The sequence below is a fragment of the Dromiciops gliroides genome, chromosome 1, assembly GCF_019393635.1.
Source record: "Dromiciops gliroides isolate mDroGli1 chromosome 1, mDroGli1.pri, whole genome shotgun sequence".
Taxonomy (NCBI): domain Eukaryota; kingdom Metazoa; phylum Chordata; class Mammalia; order Microbiotheria; family Microbiotheriidae; genus Dromiciops; species Dromiciops gliroides.
Genome location: NC_057861.1, coordinates 186,190,025 through 186,208,934, shown reverse-complemented (window position 1 = coordinate 186,208,934; position 18,910 = coordinate 186,190,025). Strand labels below are relative to the sequence as shown.

At 35.9% G+C, this 18,910-nt stretch overlaps 1 non-coding gene across 1 annotated transcript; it reads left to right on the top strand.

The window, feature by feature from the left end:
- Window positions 1–3,012: 3,012 nt before the first annotated feature.
- LOC122737472 lies at window positions 3,013–3,119 on the top strand. Its single transcript, XR_006354305.1, has one exon. It is a non-coding gene; the product is annotated as a U6 spliceosomal RNA (small nuclear RNA).
- The last annotated feature ends 15,791 nt before the right edge of the window (window positions 3,120–18,910 follow it).

Below are 18,910 nucleotides of genomic sequence, written 5' to 3'. Positions count from 1 at the left end.
TGGTATGGGATGTTGCATGTGAATTGGAATTTTCTATCTCCCAGATATCTATCTACATGCTGTAGCTCTGGGTGATATTTCCCCTTTGACCAGGGAGGAGGAGGCAGGGGACTTCTGTGATGATATTGTCTTTCTAAAACAGTAAGCCCTCCCCATTAGCCTTAGGGCATATTTAACCACTGAAGATATTACAAGATACCTGCATAAAAACCATTAAATGAATGGTAGACAGGATCAGATTAAGTGCTAGAATGGATGGAAAAGGTAATGGCAGACTACCCAAGAAGGAAATTTATAATAATTTCATAGAATTCAACATTTGTTGTATTTGTGCAGCAAGGGATCGAATAAAAAGAAATCATTAATTCTTCAATCCCTTCCTAAAGGTCTTGTTACTCAGCCTTCTTTGTGACAGTGACCTAATCCTATTCACTTTTCTTCTAATTTATCAAAGGCCCTAATAATCTTTCATTGGAACTTTTTAAATGGAAACCCTACATCAATTCTCCCTCCATTCCAAGGTATGATCCACAAAACTGCCAATAATTTTCTTAAAGCCTTGGTCTAGCCATGTAACTCCATACTCAATAAACTCCAGTGTTTACCTAGAGCATCAAATTACCTCTAGTATCAAATATAAATGTATCTCTTTAAAGTTCTTTCCAACTTGACTTCTTCAAACCATTCCAGTCTTCTTACACATTAATCCCATTCACATACTTTCTGGTCCAAATATATTGGCTTACTTGCTCTTCATTATACACATTTCATCTCTTAACGATACCTAGAATATTCACCTTCTTCATCTTCTCTTTTTAGAATCTCTAGCTTCCTTCAAAGCTCAATTCAAAAGAACCCTTCTGCAACAGAATTTTCTGGGCTCCCTCCCCAGTTCTTAATATATCCTGCACTAAGATTACATTCCATACATCAAATATGTACCCATCTACATATCTATCTATCTATCTATCTATCTATCTATCTATCTATCTATCTATCTATCTATCATCTTTTTCTTCCATTTTAGAATGTAAGCTCCTTGGTGGGAAGGATTATTTTTGCTTTTTCTATGTATCACCATGACTCAACACAATGCCTGGCATACATGCTTAATAAATAATGGATGTTGATTGATTTGACTGTACTATTCCAGAGGAGATAATATGGGGAAAAAAGTATCATCTGCACATCAGCATTTCAATCATTTACATGATTTTCAATAGTAGGGTACATAAATGATAGTAACAAAAATGTATAGACGATTGGGGCATGCTTCCAGCTTTGTAAAAAGCAGACCTGGAGACTAAGGAATATTCAGTGGCACCTGCCAAGGCTACTAGAGTACATTAGTGAATGAAATTTTAAGCCCATCTTTTCTCACTTTCAGTTTCAGAATACTCATTAGTAAGAAACATAAATAAGGGAGAGTAAGAAAGAAATGGAATTATTAATTTTTAGTACATTTTGAGAAGTCGCACTCTATACTAAGGAAATTTATTTCCTGCCAATTTTGCCTTATTAGGCAGGTTTCTAGAGTAATTGTTTGGGGGGAGATCCCACTTCGAATTATCATGAAGAAGAAAGAGAAAGCTTCTTTCCATCCTGAGAAATTTTGAAACATTGGCTTGAGGGGAGGGGAGTAGCCCAAACCTTATCTAGAAGCAGGAGGTTGTACTGTAAGTAATTTCATGAATACCAGTCCTCTGGCTTGTGGGTATGATTATGTGCCAGCCAGTTGTTGTTGTTTTTTTCCAGATGCAAAAAAACATAATGACCTAAATAAAATAGCTAGTTCTTTTAGACCAAAAGGATTCTATTCTTTTATAATTAATTACAGATCAAAACATGATGCATTATTTTCTTTCTTTCCCAAACAGAAAGAAACAATAGATTTATCTTTCCATGACAGATATATTGTAGCATAAGAATTTGGTAAATTTGCTTTCTCAAATAATTTAGGGGTTTTTTTGAGTTGTAAAATCTCTTTACAAACAGAGCTAATTTAGAAAGAAACTTTTTTTTAAAAAGCACTTAATTCTTCTTTAACAAAGAGAAAAAGTAATTCCAAACATAGTTTCTCCTTTAGCACACTTTCTATCTCTGAGTTATACTCATCTGAGGTTACCTGCACAGTCAGGAAATTAATATGACTGGGAAAATGTTGACAAAAATGTTCTGTGGTACTTTACAATTGTGCTCATTAAACTAAAAAAGAAGCAAAGGCAACTTAGTCAAGGCCTATAATTTATTTCTCTCAATAGTTGTCCTTTCTACTATTTCCTTTTACCTCTTTAAAAAATAATCTTTTAAATATGAGTTTTAACAGTCATCAACAAAAATGAACATTTCAATATATGAAGAATAAAAAGAAGATTGCATATAAAACCTTGAATTTTTGTTCCATATAGGTTTTTTTTAAGTATTTCATATTGAACAAGTTAATAATAAAGTTTCTTTTTCTACCAGTATTACTGTATATCAGCAAGCTTTGTAACATAATGTTTTCTGAAGAATTAAAATGAATATGAGAGGGAAACAGAAAGATACATGGTTAGTGTGGATACACTAAAATATATAACTAATAAATTTCTAAGAATAATAGGAGTAAAAATGTCATCAAGGAAATACATGATAGATCCAAAGATCAGTTGATAATGTGATGGTTAGAGTTATCTAGTCATAGATCTCAACTAATAACCTCATAATGGTAATCAAGAAATGCCTACATCAAATTGGCAAATTTATGCTAAGATACAGACTAGACTCATGAAGAAAGGGAAAGACATAGATGGATTGCAACCTGTATCACTAGAAGATATTCCCCAACTGAAATATCAGAGATCCAATTAAATATTTTAGTATTCATACACTTCAATTAGTTTTAAGTTTGTCATATAATTGGGCTCAGTAGATTCTAATAATTGTTTTATGTCATTATTATTATAAATGCCTCCTCATATTTCATCTTGGTACAACAATTTGGTTTTCCTATCTTTAAAAAAAAAGAAATTAGTGCTCGCTTCGGCAGCACATATACTAAAATTGGAATGATACAGAAAAGATTAGCATGGCCCCTGCACAAGGATGACATGCAAATTTGTAAAGCGTTCCATATTTTTAAATAAATAAAAAATTTTCAATGCTAAAAAAAAATTAGCCACTAGAATATTGAGTTTATTCTTGCCAGTTCAATAGGCTTCTAGTTTTCTTGTTGGTTATCTACAGATTTCCAAATTGCCTTCTATTGCCGTTGTTTATTAGTTATTTGTTGCATTTGCCGGTGTCTTAACTTAATGCTAAATTCATACTTTTTTATGTGTTTCTCTTTTATCAATATAAAGTCTCAGATATAAAATTTCCTCTAAAATTACTTTCGGCACTTCTTATAAATTTTGGTATGATGCTTCAATATCATTTTCTTTAATGTAATTATTATTTCTAGGGGTCAACTTCAGCCCATTAATTTTGGAAATTAGTCTTAATTTAGGTTTACATTTTTCTTCATTTTTCTTTTGTATTGTAATCTGTTTCTGGACTATGAAAATGTATTTAATATTTCAGTGTATTTCCCAAGAGTTTTTTATTTTCTGTCACATGATCAATTTTTTTTAAAGATGTTATATAATACTGATGAAGAAACATATTCTTTTAATATTTGTCCTAGTAATCACATTAGGTTTTTAAATTGAAGTTTTTACAACCTTCTATTCAGCTTCATATTTTTTTATTCAGTTAATTTTCTGTTGGTCAGCCAAGATCTAAAATATACCCTAAATTTGCCTCTTATGACTATTTTACAATCTGATGGATTTCCAATTTTTTTTTTTTGGATTTCCATTAGCTTTTCTTTTAAATATTTAAATACTATTTCATTTTGGGAATGTATGTGTGTGTCCTCAGTATTGTTGTTCTTTTATAATATAGCACCTTTAAACAGATTTTAATTTCTCTGATACTCTTGATGAAGTTGTTTTTATTTTAATTTTTGTTTTTTTTCCTAAAGTGATTTCAACCCCTGCTTTAGAGCATCAATCTAAAGCACAATAAATTTCAATTTAGCCCCTAACTTTAATTTTTTGTTTTAATACATTTTGGGGGGCTTTTTTATATTCTCAAATTGTTAGGTATAATTTTCTATTTAATTCTATAACTCTCATGTTATGGACAAACAATTTATTAACATCCAAGTTTGTAATTATTAAATTTGTTTTTCTTTCCACCAAATTCCATCACATTTTTAATCTATAATTTATTTTATTTGGTACAATTCAATCCCAGTCTACTTCAATGAATACAATATATCACCCCCATCTTCCTGCCCTGCCCAGCCTGGAAAGATTGATTCTTGCTTTTTGGAATCAGTCCTGAATATTTGTAGCTCATATTACCCAAATAATTTAATACATCTCCATTCACATAAGACATATCCTCTCCCCTCCTAGACATAGATTCATTTATTATACTTTAAATTATATTATCATTTTGACCCTTCATTTGCCCAGCTCATGTGTAACATTGTGATTTACATTGTCTCCTTTTCTTCCACCATTGTATTTGAATAAATATCACCTATGATGACCTGATTTGTAGAAATACTAATTCACTTTTTTTCTTTCCTTTTCTTCTATTTTTTGAGGATACTTCTATCATTCAAGTATTTGTACATGTTCTTACTTTGTTCTCTCAGTGATTCTCTTAGACAATAAAACTTCTAAAGGAAAATAAGTTTTGTCTCTTTGCAGCATGTAAACACTGATTATTCACTGAGTTGTATGCTGTGTGGATAAGTACATGTTTCTTAAATTGTTAGAATTTTGTTCTTTTCTCTTCTCTTTTTGTTGAGAATGCACTTTAAAAGTTATCTCTGCTTTTCTTTGGAAGTATGATAGAGTCTATAAAAAGCCATCTTTTTTCAAGTAAAAGTATATTTATCATTACAGAACATATTATCCTAGGGTGCAAGCTGATTTCCTTCCCTTATAGATAAATCACATTTTAGTCTTTTTCTTTCCATTTTTCATTGCCAATAAGCAAGCTCTTTGATTCAAATTGGTGGGTTTTGATATGTGAATTCCTGGCTGATTCTTAAACTCTGTATTTGATATTGATTGTTGGAACTGCATTTCTGGGTGAGCACAACTTGAGATTCCTTTGAAAAAATGTGAATTCTATCATGTAGTTGCATTTTGTTCTCTGTTTCTAAAATTTCTTGGAAATTTTCTTTCTATAATTTCACAAAAGGTGACATTCTAACTTTTTGCTTTTATTCTTTGTTTCATGATTTCCCCTTCTCCCATCCCCTTCAGCTAGATGAGTGATTCTCAGATTATCTTGCTAAACTCTGTCATCAGTCAATTGTTTTAGCAATTAAGAATTGTAGATGTTCTTCCAAAGTTGCTGTCTTGATTTTGCTAAGATATATACTATTCCTTCTCTGAATATATGGGTCCTGTGTGATATTCTCAATTACAATATGTTCACTACTTTATTAGTCTTTTCCCCCAACATTTCTATGCTATCAATTATCTTGTTTGTCTTTTAAATTCTTGAAGGAACTCCTATTTTCTTCCTAATATCCTTATTTTATTAAGTTTCTTAACGTCTCTTGGTGTTCCTTTTTGTTATTACTTCTTTGGACCTTTATTGGAGGAAATCTTTACTCCTGGATCTTTACTTTTGCAAATTTCTCCTCACTTTAAACTCAAAGTATTTTTTTTATTTCTATTTGAATCTTGTTTTTCTGTTTCTTCGGCATCTTCAGTTTTGAGAGGGTGAGGTTTTTCCCTTCCCCCTTTGTTATTGTTGTTGTGTTTCTTGTTGTTTCAATTTACTGAAAGTCTCCAGATGGGTATTTTCAATAATATTGTAAGTCTAGGGGAAGGAATATTGGATTATAATTGAAAGATCTGTTTTTAATAGTAACTAGCCATGTGCCATAAGCACATCTCTTAAGCTTATCTGTGAAATCAGGATCTTGGATCTTAGTTTATTTCTAAGGATCTTTCAACAAACCACAAACATTGATTAAACATCTGCTGAATGAGAGGAACTGTACATATACCCTGCTGTCATATAGATTAATATCTAATGGGTAGAAATGATATTGACAACAATAATCACCACAAAAAAGAAAATGTTTTAAGTGCAAAATAGATGGCAAGGGAAAATACCCTAGGGAATATGAAGAGGGGAAAATTCTGATATCATGGAACTTTCACTGTGGCAGATACCATGCTAACTCATTTTTATGTTCTACTTTCATTTAGCTCCCATAGTTACAAGAAAAACAAGATCTTTCTTCATGCAAACCCTGGACTGCAGGAAAAAAACTAATCTCCTTACAAACACTTAGATCTTGACATTGGAGAAACCTCCTGAACTCTGCCCATAAAAATTCTTTGAACTACGTTTTGTTTCATTTTGGAAGCCATTTTCTTCCTGTCATGGTTGTGTCTCTTCAATCATCCATCCATCTATCTATCTATCTATCTATCTATCTATCTATCTATCTGTCTGTCTGTCTGTCTGTCTGTCTGTCTATCTTTACTTATAATACTTCTCTAGATAATTGCTATGCCTCAGCCCTTTCTGATCTTAATTAGTTCATGATAGGTTTTATTCAAACTTTCTATTATCACCTATGAAATTCTCATAATTTCATTAATAATTCTGCTTCTCTTATCAGACAGACAGACAGACAGACAGACACACACACACACACACACACACACACACACACACACACACACCATTCTTTCCTGATTTTCCAAGACTCCATATTGGGTCACCATCCCCAATCACCCATACCCATCTCTTCACCATTGCTCAGATTCATTTATAGGGTAATGGGAATCAGACTTTTTTCCATGATACCAAAATTCCTTTCCCATGATGGTCCTTCAGCCAGCTGCCCACAAGTTTAGGGGTCTACACTCCCCATTCTACCAAAACAGTGCTGATCATATAAAATCCTAGCACCACTACCACTTCTGATATAAATGTTCTCTGATTACCAGAATTCATAGTTACTTTCTGTCACTATTTTAGAAGGCTACTGTTAGTATCTGAATGACTAAGTTACTTGTCCTACAATATGCTGGAAAATTACAACCACAGAAACCTTTTTTTAAACTTTTTTAAAAAAAATTAGTCTGCTAATTTCTCAGAAAAAAAGATTGAAGATATTTACCATGAATCTCAGAAATACTATATTAATTCCCTCTTTCTTTTTCATGGGCGGGGGAGGTAAAACCTGATTTTAATGCTATTGAGAGTTTCTGGTTTTGACTTTCCTCTACCAATGCAAATAAACAATTTCTCTGCTACTTTTTGATTTTAAAAGTTTACAAGGGAGCTGTGTACTGAAATAACTTTCCCATGGTCACAAAGTAGTATGTATCTCTTGAACCTAGATCTTCTTAACTCTGAAGCCAATTCTCTACCTCCTTTGCCATATAGCCTCTCAGGAACTCATGGTAGTCCAACTGGCTACTCCTATCTCAGTCTGAATTAAAGGAGGAACAGTGGCTAATGTCTTCTAGTATTTCTATACTTTGCACTGATCATATCATATAGAGGAATATTGTGTTCAATTTGGGGAACCACGTTTTGACAAAGATATTGATAAGTTTCAGAGGGTGATGAGGATTATGTGAAGGATCTCAAAATCACATGGTGAGGAGTTAAGAATAATATCTGGAAGCCTGGGAGCTGAGAAGATGGTGGTGCCCCCAACAATAACTGCAAAGTTTATAAGGGGGGAGAATTTAGTGAGAAAGATAATGAGTTCAGGTTTGGACATGTTGAGTTTAAAATGTCTACTGGACATCCAGTTCAAGATGTTTGCAAAGCTTTTAAAGTTTTTTTTTTCTCTTCACATGTATCTTCTGAAGAGTCTCAAGAGCTACACGAGTGTCTAAAATGGTTTTGCATGAACTTTGTCCTTTTCACAATTATAAAGTATCATATCAGCAAGTTATCAGTATTTTTTTCATCAGGTAGGAGCCATAGCTTTCTCTGCAAATGCAACAGAAGGCAAAATGCACCAGGATTGTTTAGAAGATCAGTTACACTTCATGGAAACATGAGAGCATAATCAAGATTTTTCTGGACAACATTTTTTCCATTTTTACTGGAGTTCTTTAGAAAGTAGCTCAAAGTGAAATGAGCAGAACCAAGAGAACATTGTACACAGTATCAACAACATTGTGTAATGATCAACTATGATAGACTTTACTCTTCTCAGCAATACAATGATCCAAGACAATACTAAAAGATCCATGGTGGTAAATGCTCTCCACATTCAGAAAAAGAACTGTGGAGTCTGAATGCAGAATGAAGCATACCATTTTCACTTTTATTGTTGTTTTTCTGTTATTTTTCTTTATCTTTATTGAGTTTTTTCCTTTTGTTCTGATTAATGTGGAAATATGTTTAACATGATTGTAATGTATAACCTATCTCAAATTGCTTGCTGGCTTTGGGAGTGGGGAGGAAAGGGAAGGTGGGAGAAAAATTTGCAACTCAAAAAATATCTATATATGTAATTGAGAAATATTAAAAATAAAAATTAAATTAAAAAAAGAAAGTAGCTCAAAACTTAAAATCTCAATATAATCTTAGAATCACAATAGGGCTCAGCACCTTGTCTCATCATAAGCCCCCAAAAAGTAATTGGTCATACCTTAACTGGATTGAATAAACACAATCATATCTATTCATTATTAGGAAATACATGTATTTATTTACATATATATATATATACATATATATGTATATCTAAACTACCTACAGATACACATACAGAGGACATAAACACTGACACGTACACACATAGGCCATAAACTAATGGGTAGGAGTACAGTGGGCCTGGAATCAAAACTAATGTTCCTGAGTTCTAATTTGGGCCTTAGATACTTTCTAGCTATGTGACCTCAGGCAAGTCCCTTAACCCTTTTTGCCTCAGTTTCCTCATCTGTAAAATGAGCTGGAGAAGGAAATGACAAACCACTCCACTACCTTTGCCAAGAAAACCCCAAATGGGGTCACAAAGAGTCAATCATGACTGAAACAACTGAACAAAAACAACAAAATGTTTAAACTCTTTCATTTAATACATGACCAACTTCTCCCCAATCCATTTAAATGTATTATCTTTAAAAGTTTGGGATTTTACTTAGAAACGAGGTAAATTGAAGTGATATTTCCAAGACAATAAAACAAAAATGAAAAAATTCAGTTGGTCAGGCAACCATTTACTTTGTTTCTACAATGTCCAACATCCTGTTTAGCTGATTTTTTTGGTGTTGTGAAGACACAGCCCAATGCTTCATACATACACATACACACACACACACACACACACACACACGGTGGGGGAGGGTCAGGGGGGTGAGAAAGAGAGAGAGAGAGAGCTCAATTTTCAACTGTTTTGACCACTGTAACAGTCAGTCAAACCAGTTATACAGGTAAATACAGGCTAAGCACAGAGAAGTGCCAGAGAGGAGTGTGGGAGGTAATTAAGTATCATTAGAGGAAAACAGAACCTGATTGAACAGAATGACCAAGTGTGGTGTGGTCTTTGGAAAACACTTCCAAACACAGGAACTAAATTTGATCCGTTAAGTCCTTCTCTATAGGATTCATGTTTATCCAAAGACCAGATGGAGAGAGAAATCAGAGAAAGACTTTGGTCGACCCACATAAAACAGCATATTTGAGTGTGGGCATGAGGGGAGATGAGTTTTGGAAGTGTTTTTAGCTATTTGATGTGTGGAGATAGACCCTAGTAAGTGGGAGAAGGCTGGTTTGATTTAATCTCTCCCAGTAAAGAGTTTAAAGAGAGGTCTTTTAAAAAAAAAGAAAGCTCACTTACTAAGCACATATTTCTATGCTCTCATATCCTTGGTATTTTCCAGTATAATAAAAGTGGGGATTTCCAGGACTAGAGTTACTGGTTACTAAGGATAGGGGACCTGGTTTTTCAAGGAATGATCTGGACTCCCTCCCCTATTCCCAAAGTAAAGTCTTGTTAAAAGTTGAAAGTGTTTACAGAAACTCTTATGTTGCCAGAATCCTGACTGTGTATACTTTTTTTTGTTTACATCTTTCACACTTCCAACAGTTATTGTAACCATAGGACTGGAATAACTAATAGGCAGCAGAAAGAAGGAAAGAAAGAGAGAGAGGAAAGAAAGAAAAAGAGCGAGGTAAAGAGAGAGAAAAGGAGAGAGGAAGGAAAGAAGGAAGGAAGGAAGGAAGGAAGGAAGGAAGGAAGGAAGGAAGGAAGGAAGGAAGGAAGGAAGGAAGGAAGGAAGGAAGGAAGGAAGGAAGGAAGGAAGGAAGGAAGGAAGGAAGGAAGGAAGGAAGGAAGGAAAGGAAGGAAGGAAGGAAGGAAAGAAGGAAGGAAGGAAGAAAGGGAGGGAGGGAGGAAAGAAGGAAGGAAGGAAGGAAGGAAGGAAGGAAGGAAGGAAGGGAGGAAGGGAGGAAGGGAGGAAGGGAGGAAGGGAGGAAGGGAGGAAGGGAGGAAGGGAGGAAGGGAGGAAGGGAGGAAGGGAGGAAGGAAGGAAGGAAGGAAGGAAGGAAGGAAGGAAGGAAGGAAGGAAGGAAGGAAGGAAGGAAGGAAGGAAGGAAGGAAGGAAGGAAGGAAGGAAAGAAGGAAGGAGGGAAGGAGGGAAGGAAAAGAAAGTTCTAATTCACTGATTCTAAATGCTTTTCTGACCCAATTATATGATTGATCCCACATTGGCTCCTAAGTCTCCCCAGGAGCATTTGCATTCTTATGGCAATCCTCTGTTACCATTTCAAATCAAAGAAGCTTGTGTCATATCAAATGCTGCAGTATGAACAAAGCTGTGATAGCAACTCCAGTTGGGTTTTGGAGACCCTGAGAAGGTGTACCCTCTACCCAACTTCTTCAAACTCTGACTTGTCTTACATCAATCTGAGGCCAATTCCAAATCAGAAACAGAAGCCTGGGGGGGGGGGCGGGGGGAAGGGAGGGAGAAGACACTAGTTGGGGGCTAAGGACACAGAATTGTAATAGAAAGGAACTTCCTGTTGGTTGCTAACATATCCATATGGCACAGCAGCAAAACAACGTAAGATCAAAGAGTAGGACAAAGAAGAAAGGGAGGGTTCAGTCTCATAATTGTGCATGTGTGTGAACATACAGTCGTCTGTAAGAATAACAGCAGAAACATGTTTTTGCAAGTGAAGTTCAATGCAAGCCAGCTAATAGGGAAGATGGGCTGAACCTTAGGGAGAAATCTACTTTTTAACACAATGAAACAGGATCTTCATGATCGGTGCTGTGGAATTTGCTATTTTGGAAAGCCAGGAATGGGCCTGTCACTTTTAAGTTAGTAAGTTAACAGGAAGTCACTTTGTTTCCACAAAATAAAAGATGCCATCTCTTTCTATAGCCACTATTGAGCAAAGCAAATACTGAATTTGGTGGCAGGTGTTATTAAGCCAACATTAAAACTGAAAAACTAAGAGGAGATTTCCCCCATTCTACTCCAAGTTCAGATCATGTTAGCAACTGAGGTAAAAAAGAGACTATTAATTTCTTTTTTTTTTTTAATATAATCTTAAGAGGAAAGCACGTCCTGGTGTTTCATTTTCTTTTTTTTTTAGAAGAGAGGATTCCCAGCTTGATTGCCAACAGTTCATTTTTTTTTAAATGTTACCCATCTAGTACAGTTTTGCCACAATTACAGATTAATGAGGTTAGCCTGATTGGAAAAAAAAAAGCCAAGGGGCAGCCTTAGAAATCAGAGAACTTGAGAACTCTGAATATCTAGTATTGGACACCATAGGTTTGTTGCTAGTCTCTTCAGTCTACCATAGGAGAGTATGGCAGAGATAGAAAATTCAGGAAAATAAACCATTTAAAAAAGAAAAATAATGCTAAATTCACAATTGTCCAACAAACTATTTACTAAGGCACCATTTTTAAAACATTAGGGACATGGCAGACATTTACGGAACTTCACTAAATTGAATACAAATGCACTATTTACTGTTTCCATTTCATATAATACTCAGAGTAACTGTGGCACAGTTTGAGGAACTAAATAATGCTGAGGTATATTATTAAGTTTAATTTTAATACTTAGCAATTACATAGATTTTATGGTCCCAGAGTACTTTATAGCTTTTAATTAGTCTATCTCCATAATACCCCAGCCCCATTTTATAGGTGAGAAAACTGAGGCATGAAGGTTAAGTAATTTGCCCCAGGGTTATAAAGCAATCAGTAGCAGAGTGCAAATGAGAACTAAAAGCTGCTAACTCTCTAGTATAGTGTTCAGGGTCCCCAGGCCTGATGCCTCAATTGATCTTTTTATTTTATGGCTTTTCTAAGTTACCTGTATTTCTTGTAATGTGAGTATATGCAAGCAACATTTTATTACTGGACATAGTTTTTGGAGATGTGGCATTTTCATTTAGTGTTTCCCTCAGGATTGGGAGATTTGTTTGGGAAATAACTTATAGATGGGTGTTAGGAAGGTATCAAATTCAAGAACTTAAGTTTAAGCATTGGGTGTAAACCTCAAAGGGAATGTTTTAATCAGCCCCTTTTCATAGGGAGGAAGAAGAGAGAGGGAAGGGAGAAGGGGCAAGGGGGGGAAGGGGAGAAAAAGAGGGAAAGGAGGAGGGAAGGAAGGAGGGGGTGAGAGAGAGAGAGAGAAAGAGAGAGAGAGAGAGAGAGAGAGAGAGAGAGAGAGAGGTGATAGGTTGTTGTTTTTTTATTCTTTCAAATTTGTTTTTCTCTTGTGCACCTTCTAGTTGCTATGCAGGTGAATCCAGATGGGTGAGCCCACCAAGCCCCTGGCTGTAGTCCCCAGCTGTCAGTGTCTTCCTGGGGTCACTGAGCAGACAGAAAGATACCTCATTCCATCTGTAACTAAAAGAAATAGAGTTGCCTCAGGGAAAACTCATTCTTTTCATATGTTCAGCACTTTGCAAGGGTCTAGGTGGAAGGCAGGAGGAAAATAAAAAGGTGAAGGCAAAAAGTATCCTGAGGGTGCTAGGAATACTCTTTTCTAGTGGTAGAGTAGGGGGTAAGTGGGCCAACCATCTGAGACTGGTAGGGAAACCTGATGCTTCTGTTGGTTCTCATTAAATGCATCTGAATTCTATTGCTAGCACTTCCAGAAAACTATCATAAAGAGATGCTTTGATGGATAACCCCCTCCCACCACCACACATAGCCCGGGACCTCCCTACCAAACTCTATTCTGCTCTTGTCTTCCTCTACCCACTTTCTCCCACCCCTGCTCCACTCCTCCATCATACTGCATGCCTTCCTGTTCATATGAACAGCAGTTGCTGAAGAAATGGATCCAAAAGAAACAGCCAATAAAAACAGAAACAGCTGTAACAATTTTACACAGCATGGTCCTGATTTCCTTGATTTTTGAATCTCTCTTTTTTTTCTCTTTTTCTCCCTCTCCCTCTCACTCCCTCACTCTCTGTCCCTCTCTTTCCCTCTCTTTCCCTCTCTCCCTTCTCTGTCCCTCTCTCACTCCCAGTCTTTCTTTCTTCCTCCCTCTTTCTTTCTCCCTCCGTCTCTCTTTCCCCCTCTTTCTCTCCCTCCTTACCTCTCCCTCTCTTTCCCTGTCTCTTTCTCTCTGTCTCTCTCCCTATCTGCCTTCCTTCTCCCCCTCCCCTCTTTCCCTCTTCCTCTCCTTCCACATATTGTCACATTCTTCTTCCTGAAAATATTTAGAATTCATAAAAAAGGACTACTTTATTTTGCATGAGCATCTCCCAATTAGAAGGAACCCAAAGAACAGAGAGAAGATTTTAGGAGGTCAAACTTCTATATACATTTTTAAATGCTTGTCATACCCAGTTCTCAAGTTTTCTCCTCTTGTTGCTGCTGTCAGCAGCTGAGCCAGTGGCTCAGGTTCCTTGAGTTTCAGCTAAATGTGTTTGCAGTAGCTGCTCTAAACCAAAATTTTCCTGAATGTCAGACCGAGGCTCTGTTATTTACAGTAGCTACTCATGAGACCACCTTTCTCAGACCAAGGTCAGTAAAGGTGCCTTATGAATGAAAATGACTCCTGGAGTGTGACATTACTGGGTATTGCTTTATTTTCTTTTATTGTATTGAGGGAGGGTGAGGGGGTGGGGAGAAAAGAAAGTAAAGAAGGAGAGAGGAGAGGAGAGGAAAGAGAAAGTAAAAGAAGAGAAGAGAAAAGAAGATAAGAAATTCATATTCACCAAACAAATAAAAAAAAGAAAAGACTAACAGTAGATTGTGATCAGTTACCTCTTTCCTGTCTGTACAGGTTTACAGGCCCTGGGAATGTTTACCTTCCCTTAGAATGCATAGGCAATCAAAGACTCTCTCCTTTAGGGCCTTTCTCCAGCAGATGCTTTGCCCCAAACTTTATGTTACCTGTTTAAATGAATGTCAATAAAAAAAAAAAAAAAACATATCCATAATGACTATGGAGCCTTTAGAGTTCCTTATATAAATATGTGTGTGTCTACAATACCCATATGTATATATAAAGATACTTATATAATACATACATATATATATATATATGTATGACAGAGAAGGAGACAGGAATTGAGAGAAACAAGTAAAGATATCGACAGAGAGCAAGGGGGGAGGGGGAGGGAGGGAGAGAGAGAGAGAGAGAGAGAGAGAGAGAGAGAGAGAGAGAGAGAGAGAGAGAGAGTGTTGGGTGGTAGGTTTTGTTTCATTCCCTTCCAACTGCTTTCTTTCTCCACCCATGCTTGGGGAATGGTTTCTACTCACAGACTAAGCTGGGATGAAGCTTGTCCTAACAGAGTACTGGTTGAAATAAAAACTCTTTCCCGGTGGCCCAGGCCTGCTTTTCAGATGGTGTGAGATAGATCTATAGTGTATTATTAATGGTAACACACACATCTCACTTCACATCTTCAAAGGGTTTCAGGAACATTCATGTATTCGTTATGGGGAAGCAGCAGCATCTTTGGGAATGCATCTTTCAGCTTTTTAAAGAGATCTTAGAAAACATGGTTTTTGCTTTTAATGAATGAAGCAAACCCTGGGAAAATGGAGCCAGAGCCTAATTGGAAGTGACTTTTTTAATTGCAAATTTATCTGAAATGTACTATTTCTCATCTTCCAATTTTTTTCAAACTTGTGGAACTCCCTGGGTGATAAGCTATAAGTTATATGTTATCTAGTCCCTAAGATCCACAGCTTTAAAAAAAAGCAAATAAAAAGAAAAAAAGGAAAAAAGAAAAAAGAATGAACAACTGAAAGAGAATCACTGATTGGGGATAAGACCTAAGAATGAAATTGGGAATTCTTATCCTTTCCAGTTTAGCTTTTAGTCAAGATTTTACTTTATTTTTATAAGAAATAATTGCATTGACAAAGTCACTTTTTAATAACAAAAATCTACTTATTTTCATCCTGTTCTGAGCTACTGTCTTTTACTAGCTCCTGTTCAATGTAAGATGGCCTTGCTGGTTGCTCAAACTTCTGAGGTTTATAGTTTTGTCAAAAGTCCCAACCAAGTCTTCTCCAAATCCATCATTCTTTGGTTTTATTTCATTTTCACTTGCACTGTCTTATAACATTGTAATATTAAACTACCTCAATCTTCCCACCCACCACACCCCCATCCTTCTGGAAACCATGTACACACACATATACAACAGGTCATTTCATACCTGTTTTATACAGCTGAATTATTCAATACCCACAAGTTTAAGCAAATGATACGATGGTTTAGAGAATAAGCATAGATGATATTGAACCATTTTTATTTGTTTGATCCAGGTAAAGCAATTTATTAGTGAGGCTTAATGGGTGAGTAGAAAGAGCAGTGGCCTGACAATCACCAATCCTATGTAGTTCTGCTCCTATATACTGTATATATGGTATTTAAGGACAATTCATATTGCTACAATGAACAATATAAGGAAAACTCCTTGAGGCCTGCCCTATTTTTTTTGTCTTTGTATACACAGTGCCTGTCACATAGTAGCTGATTAATAAATATTTGTTGAATGAACAAAAGTCATTTGTATTCTTCTAGACCTCAATTTCTTCATTTTAAAAATGGAAAGATCAGACAAAATCCTTTCTAAGTTTCCTTTGGTGCTGGCATATGGAGAGATCCTAATAAATGCTTGTTGATTGACTCTGTGACTAGCTAGACAGACACATGATAAGTTCCCTTCTCATATTTTCCTATTGTGTTGCAGGTAGAATGCCTCAATGGTTAGTCATTTCCTTCTTCAAAATACACAAGTTAAACCTTAAGGTTTTAAAGGGGATACTAGAGAAAAGCAACCTGATTAAAGGGATAAAAAAGATTATAGGGCTTGGTATGGTTTATGCTACTGAAAAGTAATTTTAACACTCAGAATGAAGTAAGAGATAGAGAACTGGCCTCACAGACAGGAATACTGAGGTTCAGTTCCTGCTTTTTATATACCCACTGGCTGTGTGACCCTGGTAAGGTCTCAAATCAGTGCTCTACACTCCCTAAGTTCTTAAACTATAGGTCACAATCTCATATGGGATTGTATAATTGAATGTGGGGGTTGCAAAAAATTTGGCAACAGTGAAAGGTTATGTATACTTATTTTATATAATTATATGCCCCAGGGTCATGTCAAAATTTCTCAGGCAAAAAGGGGTTGCAAGTGGAAAAAATTTAAGAAGCCATGAACCAGAGGTGTCAATATGGGCCCACCAGTAACACTTCCAATTGTGGCCAGAACCAGATTAAAATTTAATTGGAAAATATCTAATTGTAAATGATTATAAGTTATTTAATTATAAATCAATTTGCATTTTTAAATATAAGAAAGCCTAGATAATATTACATTTTAAAATAAAGTCAATATGCGGCCCAGATGTATCTTTATGCATAGAGTGTTCCCCTCCAGTTTGGCAATGTCCTATTTGAAATGTGGTTCTCAGAGCTAATCTCAATTATTTCTTTGTCTTCCATAGAGATGGAGTAGTCATGACTTTGGTTCTCCTTTCTGAGGGAATAGGCCTGAGTCTGGATTTATTAGTATAGCCAACTTCTATGTAAAGAAGATATCAGTGGCAGTGCAGGTTGATAACTTCACCTCAAAGTATAGTCTTAGAGAATTGCCTAGAACACTGTTGTCCAAATTCAAGTAAAAATAGGGGTCACTAATCTGTACATTGGGGAAGCTAGGGTGTTTCAGTGGATAGGGCACCAGGCATGGAATAAGGAAGACTCATCTTTCTGAGTTCAAATCCAGCCTAAGATACTAGAACCAAAGTCAGCTCTACCCCATCTCTATGGAAGACAGAGAAATAATTGTCTTTACTTCTGAGAACCGCATGTCAAATAGGACATTGCCAAATGAGTGCATTAGAAAGAAAGCAGCAAGATTGATAAAGATCCTCACAAGATCAGGTGTTGTGAGGAGGATTTGAAGGATATTTAGGCCTGAAAAAACACATGGGACATGGTAACCCTCCACATAGCTACCAGAATAACTAATGGAGATGCTGATCATTTGAACAGATTATTTTCCTCCTCAGATATCTTTATGTGTTTCCAGAACATTTAGGACAAAATGCAAACTCCCTAACATGGCATTTAATGGCCTCCTCACGATTCAAACTATATATGGTATACCAAAAGTCTCGGTGCAGTTAAAGCTACCTTGAGACTTTGGGGATGTTGAAATTGGTGGCCTTATTTCACTCAAGCCCCTCACTGTTCTATATTTTCTAGACAATGTAGACTAACAGCTATTCCTTAAACTCTTTTTGACCTTTGACACTCCCAACATTTTTCAAGCTTAAAGGTCATCTTTCCACTTATCAGTCTGTTGATTTTTTTTTTTCCTTTCAAGGCCTGACTCAGGTGCTGCCTCCTTTGTGAAGTATTTTCTGACCTCCCCCATACTCTGCCAAGATATAAGTGATCTCTGCCTCTTTGGATTTCTTGTCAATATATTTTCTTGATAGATTTTGTTTTTATATAACCTATATATCCCATAATATCTTCTCTTGTTCCACCAAATCCCAGAGAGTCCTGTTTTATCATAGAAAAAAAAATATTAAGAAAAAAATCACAAAGTTCCTCAAAATTCATCCATAGACAAAAAAAAGAAAGATCTGATGTTATATTCAATGTCCCATACCAGTAAAGCTTCCACCTCTGCAAAGAAGTAGTAAGAGGTATCTTCTTTCTCTTCTTTGAACTAAACATCATCATTATAATTTTGCAGCATTATGTTCTGAATATTATTACATGGCAGTTCTGATTTCCATCTGCATTGTGGTAAGCATTGTGGGCAGCTAGATGGTGAAGTGGATAGAGATTCAGACCTAGAGTAAGGAAAATGAGTCTTCCTGAGTTTGAATATGGCCTCAGTCATTTATTAACTGTGTGACCCTGGGCAAGTCATTTAACCCTCTATGACTCAGTTTCCTCATTTATAAAATGAGCTGGAGAAGGAAATGGAAAGCCACTCCAATATCTTTGCCAAGAAAATCCCAAATGGGGTCACAAAGAGATGGACATGATAGAACAATAATAACATTCATTGTGGCTTTGTTTTCCTGATTCTGCTAACTTTACCTTGCATCAATTCATTTATTACATTATGGTAATATTCTGTTACATTCATGTACCACTCCTTGTTTTGTTGTCATTGTTCAGTTCTTTGTGACTTAATGGGGACTAGAGCACACCAATATGGCACATGGGGTTTCTTGGTAAAGATACTGAAGTGGTTTGTCATTTTCTTCTCCAGTGGATTAAGACAAACATAGGTAAAATGAGTTGCCTAGGTTCACACAGCTAGTAATTGTTTGAGGCCAGATTTGAGCACAGTTCTTCCTGAATCCAGGCTCAGAACTCTATATACTGAACTACTGAAAGACCTACAGCAG